The sequence below is a fragment of the Piliocolobus tephrosceles genome, chromosome 8 (assembly GCF_002776525.5).
Source record: "Piliocolobus tephrosceles isolate RC106 chromosome 8, ASM277652v3, whole genome shotgun sequence".
Classification (NCBI taxonomy): domain Eukaryota; kingdom Metazoa; phylum Chordata; class Mammalia; order Primates; family Cercopithecidae; genus Piliocolobus; species Piliocolobus tephrosceles.
In genome coordinates this window covers 109,539,225-109,556,476 of record NC_045441.1, presented here as the reverse complement: position 1 = coordinate 109,556,476, position 17,252 = coordinate 109,539,225, and the positions used below count along the sequence as shown (strand labels likewise).

The 17,252-nt window shown below is 41.9% G+C and overlaps 1 protein-coding gene and 1 pseudogene across 11 annotated transcripts in view; one reads left to right on the top strand and one right to left on the bottom strand.

Moving 5' to 3' along the window:
* The window catches only part of ST7 (suppression of tumorigenicity 7), a 280,691-nt gene that overhangs the window by 249,236 nt on the left and 14,203 nt on the right, over window positions 1-17,252 (bottom strand). The window lies entirely within an intron of this gene.
* On the top strand, window positions 11,564-12,368 carry LOC111553413 (annotated as a pseudogene).

The following is a 17,252-nucleotide window of genomic DNA, read 5'->3' as shown; positions in this document are numbered from 1 at the left end:
TTAACCCAACTCCTGCCATCTTAAAAGAAAACAGAGCCTGTATTAGTCTATTTTTTTGTTGCTCATAATAAAATACCTGAAACTAGGTAATTTATAAAGAAAAGGAATTTATTTCTTATAGTTATGGAGGCTGAGAAGTCTCAGATTGACAGGCCGAATCTGGGGATGTTTAAAGACTATCACAACAAGAGAGTCCTTTATAAATTATTCAGCCCAATTTCAAAAGTTTCTCTTCTTTCTCAGACAGACAGACAGACACATACACACATACACACACACACACACACACACACACAGAGCTGACATAAACATGTGCAAACTGGAGCTTGCATTCAAACTGCTGCTTTCCAACAGACATGCTCTTTGTGGCAAGGTTTGCAAAGTTTCTTCAAGGCCTTACATCTTCACGTAATTTGATCGATTCCACCTTAAGAACCGAAGAATATGACAAATAGATGAGAGCTTAGCGTAATGAAAGAGGACATGACTTTGGAACCAAGAATGAGACCAAAAACTTTAAGTATATAGTAACTGATTAATACGTTATTTGGAGTTTCTTTAAGGTAGCAAGAAAGAGAAAAGGGTGGGAGAAGAATCAATCAAAAAGTGGGCCAACCTCTTCTTTCTCTTCTCCTTCCTACATAGTTCTCAAGGCATAGGTGGGGCCAAGCGACGTAGGTATCTATGCTTGGGTGAAGACAGACAGTGGGGGTTGGCAGCAGCACTGAGACTTAGCAAGGTGAGGAGAGTATCAATGCATCGGGCAGCCCTGCTTAGGGTGTCATGGCCCAAGCAGAGAAAGGAGGGTATAAGAGCAGGGGGCAGGCTGCACGTGGTGTCAAGAGCCCAGTGTGTATAGGAGGCATCCCCTAGGGAAGGGGGTTGGATGTAGAGGATATTGGGTGCTGGAGCCCAAACAACTGAGCAAGGCCTCTGAGAAGGATGCTTAGCATGTGGTTTCAAAGCCCAAGCATGTGATATCAGAGCCAGAGTGAGGTGAGAGGGGATATTAAGAGATACTGGTTGCATACAGATGGGTTAAGCAAATAGGTAAATATATTAAGGATAATGGGACCTACGTTTCTGATTTTCGGGAGATAAACAAATATGAAAAGAAGGAAACTGGACACATTAGATGAGGATCTGAGATATCAATATGAACTTATAATTTCAAGAGAGATAGGTAAGAACTAGATATAAAAACAATACATGTGGCTGGGCGCGGTGGCTCATGTCTGTAATCTCAGCACTTTGGGAGGCCAAGGTGGGCAGATCACCTGAGGTCAAGAGTTCAAGACCAGCTTGGCCAATGTGGTGAAACCCCATCTCTACCCAAAACACAAAATTAGCCAGGCATGGTGGCATGTGCCTGTAATCCCAGCTACTTAGGAGGCTCAGGCAGTAGAATCGCTTGAACCTGGGAGGTGGAGGTTGCAGTGAGCTGAGACCGCGCCATTGTACTCCAGTCTGGGCAACAAGAGTGAAACTCCGTCTCAAAAACAAACAAACAAAAAACATATATGTGTAAAAGTGCATAGATCTATATATGTATATATACATATATTCCCTTACCCTCCCCTGAGAGGACTGGAAACAGCAACTCCTCAATGGCAACAAGCATACCTTGTGCCCAGATCTTGACTTCTAAATATTTTTCTCCACTAAAAGGAAAAAGGTATCCTCAGAGAAACTGCTGATTCCAAGACTGGAAGAGGAAAACTACAAGATGAGACTGGGACATCTTAGAAAGTAATCAAGTCCTCAAAGAATAACAGGGACATGTCAAAAGGATACAGAAGTTAGCTTGAAAGGGTTTCCATGGGCCAAATCTAGGACAATTTGAGTACTGAAATAATAATAGTAAAAATAGGCTATATCCCAGTGAATACAACAGAAAAACACGATTCCACACTGGTTTAAAGTAAATGGGGAGGCCGAGGCAGGTGGATCACCTGAGGTCGGGAGTTCAAGACCAGCCTGACAAACATAGAGAAACCCCATCCCTACTAAAAATACAAAATTAGCCAGGCGTGATGGTGCATGCCTGTAATCTAGCTACTTGGGAGGCTGAGGCAGAAGAATCACTTGAACCTGGGAGGCGGAGGTTGCAGTGAGTCAAGATTGTACCATTGCACTCCAGCCTGGGCAACAAGAGCAAAACTCTATCTCAAAAAAAAAAAAAAAGGAAGAGGAAGAAGAAGGGGGAGGAGGAGAAAGAAAGAAGAAAAAAAAAAAGAAGAAGGCGGAGGAAGAAGAAAGAAGGAAGAAGCAGCAGCAGCAGTAAATGAATACAGTCATGCATCACATAACAACATATCTGTCAATGACAGACCACATTAAACAACAGTACAAGATTATATATCAAAAGATGAAAACGAAACTGAAAGGTTCCTATCACCTAATGATGTCGCAACCATTGTAACATTGTAGCACAACTTATTACTCACTTTGTAACTTACTGACAAGATTATATAACAAAAGATTAACATGGAACTGAAAGATTCCTATCACCTAATGATTTTGCAGCCATTGTAACACTGTAGCACAAATAATTACTCACTTTTGTAATGTAACCTACTGCGCTGCCAATTAAATAAAGCATAGCACATATAATTATGTATAGTACATTATACTTGAAAATGATAATAAATGACTCTATTCCTGGTTTATGAATTCACTACAGTTTTGTCATTATTTTAGAGCATACTCCTACTCAGTTCACTGTAAAACAGCCTCAAGCAGGTCCTTCAGGAGGTATTCCAGAAAGGAGGAATTATCATTAAGCAACACACGACTGTACATTAAGCGTCTGATAAAGAATTTACAGTTTCAAAGTGTCTCTCCAAAAATACTTGTTATCTACAAAAGAGAATAGAATAACTTTATAATAGAGAATCCTCAGAGACACCATCAATCAAGTAATCACAATGAGAATAATCAATAACGGGACCCAGAAAAAATCATTTGCCACCTGATAGGATTCTATGAGAAAAACATAGCATCATCACAGCCAAGGATACCTACATAACCTGAATTCAATCATGAGGAACCATTGAGGCCAGGTGCAGTGGTTCATACGTATAATCCTAGCATTTTGGGAGGCCGAGGTGGGAGCATCGCTAAATCCCAGGAGTTTGAGACCAGCCTGGGCAAAACAGTGAGAACCCATCTCTGCAAAACTTACACAAAAATTAGCTGGGTGTGGTGGCATGCACCTGTGGACCCAGCTATTTGGGAGGCTGAGGGGGAGGATCACTTGAGCCTGGGCGGTCCAGGCTGCAGTGAGCCATGATCGCACCACTGCACTCCAGCCTGGGTGACAGAGCAAGACTGTCTAAAGAAAAAACAAAAAAACTACTGAACAGATTCAAATTGAATGGTATTCTACAAAATAACTGGAATGTACTCATCAAAACTCTCAAGGTCAAGGTCATCAAAGTCAAGGAAAAATGTAGGAACTTTTGCAAAAAAAGGGAGTCTGGAGAGACATGGCAACTAAATGGAAGGCATGATTGTGAACTAAATTATTTTGCTATAAAGCACATTATTGTAATAATTGACGAAACACATAGAATCGAGAGAATTAGATGGTGTCACCGTACCAATTTCTGATTAATAAATCTCATTAATTTCTTATTTTGATGAGTATACTATGGTTATTTTGAAGAACACCTTTGTTTGTATGAAATATACACTGAAGTATTTCAGAGTGATAAAGTCCCACATCAGCATCTAATGGTTCTAGAAGAAAAAACTGTAATGTACTTTCAACTTTTCCACAAATTTGAAATTATTTTAAAATAATGATTTTAACTTAAAGGTGGGTGAGGAATGCTAGAGACGCCTCCATATAGACTGCCAGCTGTTTCTTGTGACGACAGCGGCTGGAAGAGCTCAGCTTGTAGACAAACATGCACTGAGGGGAAAAGACCCAGAGCATGTCAAAGTTCAGGGGCTTTCAAGCCAGTACGCACCATCAAGCATCAAGTAAAACTCTGGAGGGAAAAGTGAAATCCTGTGGAGGAACCACAGGACAAGGAGACTAAGGAGCCAATGGGGTATATTGGTTATGTGGGACATTTCGAATGTGGGGTATTTGGAAGTGTTCAGACTCAGATAAACTATAGGTGTCTAACTTGCAGATGACTCATCTGGCCTCCATGACAACAAAAGTGAAGAATTTTTTAAGGTGATCATGAATATGAGTGCTGGGCGCGGTGGCTCACAGCTGTAATCCCAGCACTTTGGGAGGTGAGGCAGGCATATCATTTGAGGCCAGGAATTGGAGACGAGCCTGGCCAACATGGCAAAACCTCGTCTCTACTAAAAATGCAAAAATTAGCTAGGCGTTGTGATGGGCGCCTGTAATCCCAGTTACTCAGGAGGCTGAGGCAGGAGAATTGCTTGAATCCAGGAGGCAGAGGTTGCAGTGAGCCGAGATCACAGCACTGCACTCGAGCCCATGCAACAGAGTGAGACTCTGTCTCAAAAACAAAACAAAAGAAAAAAGGAATATGAGTATGATAAATATGATAAAGTTACATTTTATAAAGCATACTTTGAATGGAGCATGGTGTATGAAGGAAAGCAGTTAGTATCAAGCCAGAAACATGCAGTGGCCTCACGGCACAAGGCCTAGGATATTAGGTTTAGGGGTCTTTATTTTATTTGCTAGGCAACAGAAAGACATTAAAGAATTTGCAAGCAACATCCCAGTATACAGAATAGATTAGGAGGGATTAGAGGCAGGAAGACCAGTTGGGAGATTACTGTAATAAGATTGTAAGTGTTGAAATAATGGCAGAAGTAGGAAGCAAGGAGAGATTAAGGCAATACAAAGTTAATGAGATTTAGGAACTTAACGTATATAAAGGAAAGACCAGATGAAGACTATTAAGAGCCTCGAAGAGAAAGTGCACTCTGTTAGAAGGAAGAGATGGAGCTAGTAATCTATGCCTCACTGAAAATATACAACAGGCAATTGAAAATGAAAACCTGGAAGTTGAGAGAGGACAGAAAGGAGAAAGATCTCACTTTCATTTACACAAGCTTATTGAAAGATACAGCATAAGAAGACTCCTGTAAATGGAATCTTGAGAAATGCCTCTTGTTAGGAAAAGAGACAGTGAAACAAAAAAATATTTCAATGAGTCAGAGAAAATGTCTTCTGCTAGTTATTTTCCATTTGTCCCTCCCCTTCCACTTTTTTGTCCCTCCCCTTCCACAATTAGCTATACTGCTTCTTGCCCTAGGCTTCTGGTTGGGTTCAGCCAATGAAAGACTCCAAAAGAGGATCAATAGGGATCAATAGGCACATAGCATTTTCCCCAGGCTCCCAATGCACAGACTGGCTGTGTCTCTCCACTGAAGGCCACAACCTTTCCACATGGCTGCCTCCCCAGGTTTTAGAGCTGTGCCCAAGAATGGTCATGGCTCCCTTCTGCAGCTTGCTCCAGGGTACTGTGCTATCCTTTGTTACCAATGAAACATTCTTTATTATTATCCTGCCAATACCTCTGTAAATAGCCTTTTATTAATTATCTTCAGTTGCCAATTTGAATGCATGATTTGGGCCAGGCACAGTGGCTCACACCTGTAATCTTAGCACTTTGGGAGGCCAAGGCAGGCGGATCACCTGAGCTCAGGAGTTTGAGATCAGCCTAGGCAACATAGCAAAACTCTGTCTCTACTAAAAATACAAAAATTAGTCGGACCTGGTGGTGTATGCCTTTAGTCCCAGCTACTCAGAGGCTGAGGCACGAGAATCGCTTGAACCTGGGAGCTGTAAGTTTGCAGTGAGCCAAGATCATGTCACTGCACTCCAGCCTGGGCAACAGAATGAGACTGTCGATCGATCGATGGATCGATCGACAGATAGATAGACAGAAGATAGATAGATAGATAGATAGATAGATAGATAGATAGATAGATAGATAGATAGAATGTATGATCTGTTTCCTGCTAGGACCTTCATTTGAATACAGTGCCCTATCTTTGTCAGTCATAATAATCTCCATAATATATATTGAAGCATTTAATTTTTCCCACTATCCCTAAACAAAGTTCTAGTCAACAGCATTTTCTAGAATGTAATTGGTTCATTCTATCTTTGATCTTCTCTGTTGTCCATCAAGATGCTGGATTCTAAGATGTCAGAAGTGGGATACATCCTCACCAAATCCTGTGGAAGCTGGTGACTCCTGGGAAAAGGAAATCAGGGGACATCAGAAAACTTTACACCTGCAGGTCACGAAGCAACTTCTTTCTTATCTGGTAAGAGAGACATTGTTCCACCTACACTGGCCTGGCCTTCCTCAACTATGGTTCTTCTCTGAAAATGTCACATAAGTCTCCATGTTTCACCAAAGGATATGAGGCTGGCCCATGGAATGATTCAGCTAAGCTCAGCTGAGCAGATGAGAGTGAGAACGGTAAAAGCTCTGCTGACCAGCCACAGGAGAGAGAACTGAGGAGAGAAGTGAGAAATGAGAGGTAGAAGCCAAAGGAGGGCTCTGGAAATGTTACTGGGGTTATTAATTGTATCTCCTTTAACAAATAACAGTATAGAAAGAAATTCCTTTTCAACTTTTATTGTTTTTGCAGGTATGGCCTGTGCTTCTTTAAAAATACCACCACTCGGCCAGGCGCGGTGGTTCACGCCTATAATCCCAACACTTTGGGAGGCCAAGGCCGGACAAATCATGAGGTCAAGAGATCGAGACAATCCTGGCCACCATGATGAAATCCTGTCTCTACTAAAAATACAAAAAAATTAGCTGTGCATGGTGGCACGTGCCTGGAGTCCCAGCTACTTGGGAGGCTGAGGCAGGAGAATCGCTTTAACCTGAGAGGTGGGGGTTACAATGAGCCGAGATCGTGCCATTGCACTCCAGCCTGGCAAAAGAGCGAGACTTTGTCTCAAAATAAACAAATATATTAAAAAATAGGCCGGGTGCGGTGGCTCACGCCTGTAATTCCAGCACTTTGGGAGGCCGAGGCGGGTAGATCATGAGGTCAGGAGATCGAGACCATCCTGACTAACACGGTGAAACCCCATCTCTACTAAAAATACAAAAAATTAGCTGGGTATGTGGTGGGCCCCCGTAATTCCAGCTGCTCAGGAGGCTGAGGCGGGAGAATGGCATGAACCCAGGAGGCAGAGCTTGCAGTGAGCTGAGATTGAGCCACTGCACTCCAGTTTGGGCAACAGAGCGAGACTCCGTCTCAAAAAAATAAAAATAAAAAAAATTTAAAAATACTACCACTCTTGGACTGATCTGTCTGATCCCAGCACAAATGAGATTATATTTACAAGGCAGAAGCTCTGTGGGTGCCTTTCTTCCTTCCCATCCCTCTCTCACCTGAATGCAGCTCTCCAGCAAGACCTGCCTCCACATCAGAGGAGTGCCAATAAACAGCAAGCATTCTTCCCAGAGAAACGTACCAGAAATCCATTTATTGAAACCCACAACATCTGCATTTTTGCAGTACAGTCACACTTTTGCAAGAGTAGTTTGCACCTTACTTATGCCTACACCTTACTTACTTAGTGGGGTCAATAAAATTAGATTATTACATGGAAATAAAATGACGAATGCATCACGTACACAGAATCAGAACATTAGAACAGGGCTCTTGGAGAACACAGTCTAGACATTTTAATGGTCCTCAGAATACCTGACATTACATAAGCAAAGGAAAAACAAATTAGTTGGTAGCCAAAGCGAGTAATTAATTATAACTATCATAATCTCAGATTCCAAAATTTTATTTTCATCACAAAAACCTCCTTATTCTAACGAACTTTAGAGTGGAGGCTAAAACTAATCTTTTAAAATGAATAGATAGTATTTTAAAAGACCTATATAATTGGAAACAAAAATTAAAATAACAATGTCATTTAACACTCAAACTAGCAAGAATGTGAAGTTGGGTAACATCAAGACTAGTGAAGATGTTCAGAAACAGGAGTTTGCATCTATTACTGGTGAGGTATATAATGGTACAACCATGTGGTAAACTGAATCATTATTCATAATTCTTCACACCCTCCCTGTACTAGAATTCTAATCCACATCGTTGCCACATAACTTTGCAGTACCATTCACTAGAATAAACAGAATATATTGCCCTACCTCATGGATGTTAGGCTTGTGACAAGCTAGGGTCCATGAAATGTTAGCAAAAATGACAGTGAGTCAGTTCTATGAATGGCCCACATGAGGTTTCACGTATTTCCACTTGGCTTCTTTTGCTTCTGCCACTTTCCATGAGAACAACATGCCCTAGGTAGCTGTTAGTCCAAGAGAATGAGAGACTTGGAGTAGACCTGAACTCAACCTCAATCTGACCTGCAAACTGGAGCCCAGAGCCTGAAGTCCAGAATCCTGCCCAGCTAATTTTTGTTGCAACCTACTCACAGGTTGACAGGGAAAAATAAATCCTTACTATATTAAGCCACTGAGTTTTGAACTTGGGGTCTTTTGGGGTTTGTTGCTGTTGTTGTTGTTGTTATTGTTGGAGAGAGAGTCTTGCTCTGTCACCCATGCTGGAATGCAGCTGTGTGATCTCGGCTCACTGCAACCTCTGCCTCTTGGGTTCAGGCGATTCGCTCCCTCAGCCTCCCAAGTAGCTGAGATTGCAGGCTCCCACCACCACGCCCAGCTAAATTTTTTTGTGTGTTTTAGTAGAGAAGGGGTTTCACCATGTTGGCCACGCTGGTCTCGAGCTCCTGACCTCAGGTGATCTGCTCACCTCGGCCTCCCAAAGTGTTGGGATTACAGGTGTGAGCCGCCGTGCCCGGCCTTCTTTCTTTTAATGTAGCATCACTACAGCAATTTCTGACTGAGACAACCATTCTGTAAAGGAATCTGGCAACACCCAATAAAGTTGAAGATGCTCATATGGTCCAACAAAGGGCACTTCCAAGTTTGTGTCCTAAAGCAGTGGTTCTCAGACCAATCAGATTTAATATTTCCTTTTAAAGGAAATTATTTGAAACACCCTTTTTCTATTCTATAACAAACATAATAGATAATCTACCTAACACACATAAATTTTAAAAAAAAAAAAAAAGAAGGCTGGGCATGGTGGCTCATGCCTGTAATCCCAGCACTTTAGAAGGCCAAGGCGGGCAAATCACTTGAGGTCAGGAGTTCAAGACCAACCTGGCCAACATGATGAAACCCTGTCTCTACTAAAAATACAAAAATTAGCCAGGTGTGGAGCCAGGCACCTGTAATCCCAGCTACCCGGGAGGAAGGAGAATCACTTGAACCCGGGAGGTAGAGGCTGCAGTGAGCCAAGATCATGCCACTGCACTCCAACCTGGGAGACAAAGTAAGACTCCATCTCAAAAAAAAAAAAAAAATTGTTTTCAAAAAACCGCCATAATATCTGATATGGTTTGGCTGTGTCCCCATCCAAATCTCATCTTTAATTCTAGCTCCCATAATCCTCACGTGTCATGGGAGGGACTTGGTGGGAGGTAACTGAATCATGGGGGTGGGTTTTTCCCGTGCTGTTGTGATAATGAGTAAGTTTCACAAGATCTGATGGTTTTATAAAGGGCAGTTCCCCTGCACACCTTCTCTTGCCTGCCACCATGTAAGGCATGCCTTTGCTCCTCCGCTTTCTGCCATGACTATGAAGCCTCCTCAGCCATGTGGAACTGTGAGTGCATGAAACCTCTTTTTCTTTATAAATTACCCAGTCTCGGGTATTTCTTCATAGCAGTATGAAAATGGACTAATGCAATAGCCTAACTAAAATATGAAAAAAATACATAAAATATTACTTATAATCACGGCAGAACGGAGATAAGGCAAGCAAGGTGCTTAGCGTGCAAAATTTAAGGAGGCAAAGTAGGGAAAGTGCTGAACCTGCACTTGCAGGACACTTGCATCTGTATCTCCTTAAATTTTGCACCTAAGCAACCTCACTTGCCTCACCTTAGTCCTGGCCCTATTTAGAATATAATTATATTAAAAATGCAAAATTTTTCATGACTTTGGTAGAGGATTTAATGAAGCAAATAGACATTTGCACCCCTACATACACTGTCATCATGAATGCAAAACCTACAAATGCAGGATGATACAAGTGTGTTATTTTATTCAGAACTTGGTAAAAGTTCTGAACCAAGTAAACTCTTCCCTCAATGTGCATGGTAGTTTCAATTAAAAAAAAAAAAAAAGCATATACTAAAACCATGCCAAAAATACTTTGGTTGTACATGCAAAATGGAGGTTCTAGAGTCAGATCATCATACAAAGAATTTTTAAGTACAAGAAGACCTGAGGGGGATATTTAAAAATCATATGGGAGAAAGGCAGACACACACATCACAGATCATCACACATCCTTTGTCCTCACCCTCTCCCAATGTCAGTAAGGCTCTTCTAATCAATAATTGAAAATATCCCTCCTGCTGGCATTTCCTGAAGAAAAAATAAATATGTAAAAATTTAAAAAATAAAATGTCCCCCACAAATTTCCAAACTTTCCCTAGTTGATCCATTACTATTGATAACACTGTCCCTTGATAAATCAAATACATGTGTAAAGAGGTCCATGTAGAGGTAATTTATCTACTTACTGTAAAATTGGTATGTCATGGTATACTCATGCAATGAAATACTATATAACATCTAAATTAACTATATCTACAACATGGGAAGATCTTATAAACATAATGTTTGATAACAGAAACAAGCTGCAGAAGGGTATGGGCAGTAGTCCACCATGTACATTTTTAAAACACAAAATAACTATATATTGTTGATGAATACATTAAATACACGGGAACAATACCAACTTCAGGACAATGGTTACCAACAAAGAAAAAATGAGGGGAAAGGGATGTAGGAGTAGCTTTACCTGTCTAGGTAATAGTTTATTTTTAAAAACAGAGAGGCGAGGAGCAGTGCTCACACCTGTAATCCCAGCACTTCGGGAGGCCAAGGGAGTAGCATCGCTTGAGCCCAGGAGTTTGAGATCAGCCTGGGCAACATGGGGAGATCCCAGCTCCACAAAAACTTAAAAAGTAGTCTGACATGGTGGCACACACCTGTGGTCCCAGCTACTCGGGAGGCTGAGATGGAAGGATTGCTTGAGCCTGGGAGGTCAAGGCTACAATAAGCCATGATTGTGCCACTGCACTCCAGCCTGGGTGATAGTGCAAGAACTTGTCTCAATTAATCAATCAATCAATAAAGAGAGAGAGAGAGAGGTGGGAAGAGAAATAAACAAGATGAGCCTAGAACATCTTGTAGTGCTAGAAAGTAAGGAAATCCTCAAAAGAAAAATCCACTATCATGGGAGCATGTCAAAGAAACACAGAAGCCAACCAGCAGAGCTCTCAATGAGCCAAAACTGGAAAAATCTGACCAATGAAATAAAGCAGTATTGGATTATAACCTATATAAAATAAATATCCATGAGTCCATACTGATATAAACAAATGAATGAATAAGTGAATAAATAAATGAGGGAGGGAGAGGAGGCTGCAACACTGAGCAGAGGAGGCAGGAATCAGAGCGCGAGCAGTAGCTGAGTGGGCACCATGGCTGGGATCACCACTATTGAGGCAGTTAAGGGCAATATCCAGGTTCTGCAGCAGCAGGCAGATGATGCAGAGGAACGAGCCGAGCGCCTCCAGTGAGAAGTTGAGGGGGAAAGGCGGGCTGGAACAGGTTGAGGTTGAGGTGGCCATGAGCTGAGCACCTCCAGTGAGAAGTTCAGGGAGAAAGGCAAGCCTGGGAACAGGCTGAGGCTGAGGTGGCCTCCTTGAACTGCAGGATCCAGCTGGTTGATGAGAAGCTGGACCATGCTCAGGAGTGCCTGGCCACTGCCCTGCAAAAGCTGGAAGAAGCGGAAAAAGCTGCTGATAAGAGTGAGAGAGGTATGAAGGTTATTGAAAACCGGCCTTAAAAAATGAAGAAATGATGGAACTCCAGGAAATCCAACTTAAAGAAGCTAAGCACATTGCAAAAGAGGCAGATAGGAAGTATAAAAAGGTGGCTCATAAGTTGGTGATCATTGAAAGAGACTTGAAACACACAGAGGAACAAGCTGAGCTGGCAGAGTCCTGCTGCCAAGAGATGGATGAGCATATCAGACGGAGGGACCAGAATCTGAAGTGTCTGAGTGCTGCTGAAGAAACGTACTCTCAAAACGAAGACAAATATGAGAAAGAGATCAAGATTCTTACTGATAAACTCAAGGAGGCAGAGACCTGTGCTGGGTTTGCTGAGAGATCGGTAGCCAAGCTGGAAAAGACAATTGATGACTTGGAAGATAAACTGAAATGCACCAAAGAAGAGCACCTCTGTACACAAAAGATGCTGGACCAGACTCTGCTTGACTGAAAGAGATGTAGAATGCCCCAGTCCCACCCTGCTGCTGCTCCTCCCTCTGACCCTGACTCTTCCTGAGGCCAGCCTGCCTGAAGCTGACCTTTAACTGAGGGCTGATCTTTAACTGCAAGGCTGCTTTCCCCTTTTGCCTCCTGCTCCTCCCCTGTGTCTTTGCCAAACTGTCTCTACGGATTCCCAGAGATTCCAGCTGGGCTAGAGGCTGAGCACCTTTGGAAACAACATTTGAGGGAATGTGAGCACAATGCATAATGTCTTTAAAAAGCATGTGGTGATGTACACATTTTGTAATTACCGTTTTTGTTGTTTTGTAGCAACCATTTTTAAACATTCCAAATAATTCCACAGCCCTGAAGCAGCAACCTCATCCCTCTCTCACTTTTGGAAGGTGACTTTTCAGCTTACTGCATATTGCACTCTCCATAGAGGAGAGGAAAAGGTATAGGCCTGCCTTACTGAGAGCCAAACAGAGCCCAGGGAAAGACTCCACTAGGGGAAACCTCATTGCTCTGTACAAAGTACCAGCTAAACCAGAAAGGTGATTCCAGGAGGAGTTAGTCAAATGACAACAAGAACAACAAAAAAAAAGTGTGCTGTTCAAGTTCTCACTTTAAGATACCTTTGGACAATATTACTTCTTTTTTCTTTTTTTCATTAGAAGTGACCAAATTAAGATGGTAAGACCTCTGAGACCAAATTTTTGTCCCATCTCTACCCCTCCCAACTGCTTACAGAATAGATCACGTGACCCTTACGTTGCGGTGACCACTTAATTGCTTTCCTGCCTCCTTGAAAGAAAGATTTTTTTTTTTTTTTTGCCACTGATTTAGCCATGTGAAGCTCATCTCATTACCCTTTTCTGGGTTTGAAGCTGCTGTCTCTAAAAGTGCTGTCTCATTGTGCTTTGTATCAGTCAGTGCTGGAGAAATCTTGAACAGCTTATGTACAAAACTTTAAATTTTATATTATTTTGAAACTTTGCTTCTTTGGGTTTGTGGCACCCTGGCCATCCCATCTGGCTGTGACAGCCTCTGCAGTCCGTGGGCTGGCAGTTTAGTGATCTTTTAAAGCTTGTTTCCCCATTTCCTGGTAAGGTTTCTAGGTGGTCTGTTAGATGTACGTCCTGCAGCTTACTGGCTTAAAATGTACTCTCCTTTGATGTGGTCTCTTTGGGTCCAACTGGGAGAAATAGAAATGAATAGTGCAACTGTTTTGATACTGAATATTGACAAATGTCTTTTTGAAATAAAGAACCAGTCCCTCCAAAACAATAAAAAATAAATAGATGGGAAAGAAGAGACAAATCTCCCATGCAGAAGAATTCAAAATAATTGATATAGAACACTACCTTTGAGGTGAGTGAAAGAGTGAATACACAAATAGGTAATGACCAGACCATATATAAAAACAGAACTCTGACTCACAACCTGCAACAACCAGTCCAGAAAGCCAAACCACAATGCTATGGACTGAATATTTGTGTCACCCCAAAATTCATACATTGAAGCCTAATCCCCAATGTGATGGCACCTGGAGGTGGGGTTTTGGGGAGGTAATTAGGTCATGATGATGGAGTGCTCTATAAATGAGATTAGTTCCCTTATAAGAAGACACACGAGAAAGCTTGCTTCCTCTCTCTGCTCTCTTCCATGTGAGGACACAAGGAGAAGAAGGCCATCTGCAAACCAGGAAGCAAGACCTCCAGACACAGGATCTTCCAGCCCCTTAATCTTGCACTTCCCAGCCTCCAGAACTGTAAGTAATGAATGTTTGTTGTTGAAGCCACCGAACCCTATGGTTTGTCAGAGGAGCCTAAACTATGCACAAAACTTATATAACAATTAGCCCAACAGTCAGGACTTGACCAGTAACTAACAGCTTCCCTAATTTCTGTACCAACTTTTAAGTTAAGACTTGCTGGAGAAAGCAAAATATATACCACTAATCAATAATACAGGATGTCCCACTCTTTCCATGTCAGCAGTCTCCAAACAGGGCCTATCTGGAACTTTCCCTTTCTTCTACAATATAGCTTTCCTTTTTTTATTGTTTTCTGTTTTGTTTTGTTTTTTGAGATGAAGTTTTGCTCTTGTTGCCCAGGCTGGAGTGCAATGGCACGATCTCAGCTCACCGCAACCTCCACCTTCCAGGTTCAAACGATTCTCCTGCCTCAGCCTCCCAGATAGCTAGGATTACAGACATGCGCCACATACCCGGCTAATTTTGTGTTTTTAGTAGACACATGTTGGTCATGGCTGGTCTCGAACTCCTGACCTCAGGTGATCCGCCCGCCTCAACCTCCCAAAGTGCTGGGATTATAGGCGTGAGCCACCACGCCCAGTCGCTTTGCCTCTTTTCTACAATAAAGCTTTCCTACTCCTCTAACTGCCAAACGCAAGTGATGATGGCTGACTCCTTTGTTATGGGAGGCTTTGAATAGATAGCCTTTACTTGTTCTCATTTAGATGGTCCTCATTTATTTCCATAAGAGGAAATAAAGCTTCATTCCTTAAGTGTGGCTTGTGCAAAGTGAACTCCTTCCCAAGAGCACAGTATGAGGAAGTAAAGGGTAACTTTACAGTGAAGAAACCTGATCAACACTATCTCTGCCAGGGGATCAAGGTCAGTATCAACAGTGACAAGTCAAGTTGAACTATGTCGTGACAAAAATGGCACTTGACCTCTGTGGTCTTCCTCCCAAAAACTCATAATCCCAGAAAATCATTAGAAGAATATCAAACAAATCTCAATTAAGCAATAGTCTAAAAAATTATTGACCGCTACTCCTCAAAACTGTTAAGGCTATGAAAAACAAGGAAAGTCTGAAAAACTGCCACATCCAAAAGGATTGTAGAGAGATACGATACTCCTCAAAATTGTAAAGGTTATCAAAAAAAAGGAAAGTCTGAAAAACTGCCACATCTAAAAGGTTCTAAAAAATAGTTTATTTGAAAAAGAGAGAGAAAGCAGTATGAGCAGTTGTGGCAAAATGTTAACAAACATTAAATATGGATGATGGGTCACCCCACTATTACTCTTTCTCATATTATTCCCTGCCCCTTTCTATACAGGTAAAATATATCAGAATTTCCATTATTTTTAATCCTTCAAAATGAACTCCAATTTAACTCCAACAGATTCTAGCTTTTCTCTTTTTCACCCTCCCATCTGTCACACTGGCAGTTTTCTGAAGGGACCAAGCAGATGCCCATTCTCACATTCTCCAAGCCGCCTGGGAATTCCTACAATTATTCCAGTAACTACCACTATGATTTGAAAGCTTTCTCTCATCCCCTTGTTTTGGTATTTACTTCTCCTTTGTGCTCTACACATTTTACTTTGGATTAGAGTTAGTTTTGTGCCTGTTTTTCTTTCCCTGAGTGCTCAATATCTCAAGATACTGAAGACAGGCACCATGTCTTGGTCATCATTCCATTCCTCTACCCCCGCACCAAGCACTGTGACTTGCTAATAGTATGACTCAATGAATTTATTATTTGATTGTAAGAGAAAAGAAGTTCAACATAAAGTCCTTTTCTAAGCCAGGCATGCTGGTGCACACCTGTAGTCTAACTACTCAGAAGGTTGAGGCAGAAGGATTGCTCAAGCCCAGGAGTTCGAGTCCAGCACAGGCAACATAGTAAGACCCTGTCTCAAGAAGAAGCAAAAAGAAGGAAGAAGGAGGAAGAAGGAGGGAGGGAGGGAGGGTAGGAAGGAAGGAAGGAGGAGGGGAGGGGAGAATTTGTAAAACAAAACAAAGAAGTGAATATTAGAAAAAAAAAAAATTAAGTCCTTGTCTGTAGTGCAACGTAACAGTAAGAACAAAATCTGAGAAATGATGAATGAAATTTGGCTTTGAAATTACCAATGAGGGTTAAGAAGTTCCAGAAAAATTATGAAAGCAGGTAACAGAATACAAAGAGTTAAGGAGTAAAGTTAAGAAACAGATAATATAAGCTTATTCGCTTACACCAAGAGTGGAGCTCCTCATGCTGCTATCATATTTCACCCCAAAACTGAATGGAAACAGAAAACATACAGAGGACATACATGTCACTAAGAAAACGAAGAACAGTTGCATTTAAAAAGAACTATCAGTCTAGAAACTGACTTAAGAGAAAAAGCTGATTGAGTTAGACACCAAGAATTACCAAACAAAGTCGATATTATAGTAGGGGCCACAACAGTAACTACAACTAAATATCTAAAATGTATTGAGCACTAGAAAGTGCCGGCACTGGTTAAGGCTTTTTTCATAGTATCTCATTTAATCCTCCCAATAGTCCTATGAGGTACTCACCATTATTGTGCTCAGTTATAAACAAAGTAACTAGTTTTAAGATCACAGAACTGATAAATGACTGCTGACCTTTTTGGTAGAATGTGGTAAGGGCGCCATCATTTCTTATTGCAGGTCAGTAATTCAAGAATGGAAAGGCTGGACACAATTAGCAGAAAGGTCCACTGGGACTGGACCCGATAGAGCTGTAGACCTGCCTCTGGGACGCTGACTTGCACAGGCTGCCTGACCAAATTCACTCTTTAATGTCCACAACAACAGGAACTGGTAAGACAGGGAGAGGGCACAGTGGTCTTAAGCACCAGGAACCAGAAGTGAGAGTAGTGCAACTGGAGCACTCACAGGCAGAAGTGGTCATTAATGGCCACCACTGCGGGTATGTGAGCCCTAGTGAACTCTGCAGAGGAATGGGGTCTTCCAGAACAGGCTCAGAATTACTACCTATTCATACCAATATATCCTTTGTCCTACACATCCAGGAGAACATTGCTTGAGAAACCCAGGTTTATATGAGTTACTTTGTAATTAGCGGGGGGGGGGGGGGGGGGCGCGCCCACAGAAACGGAAAGGGGGGAGAG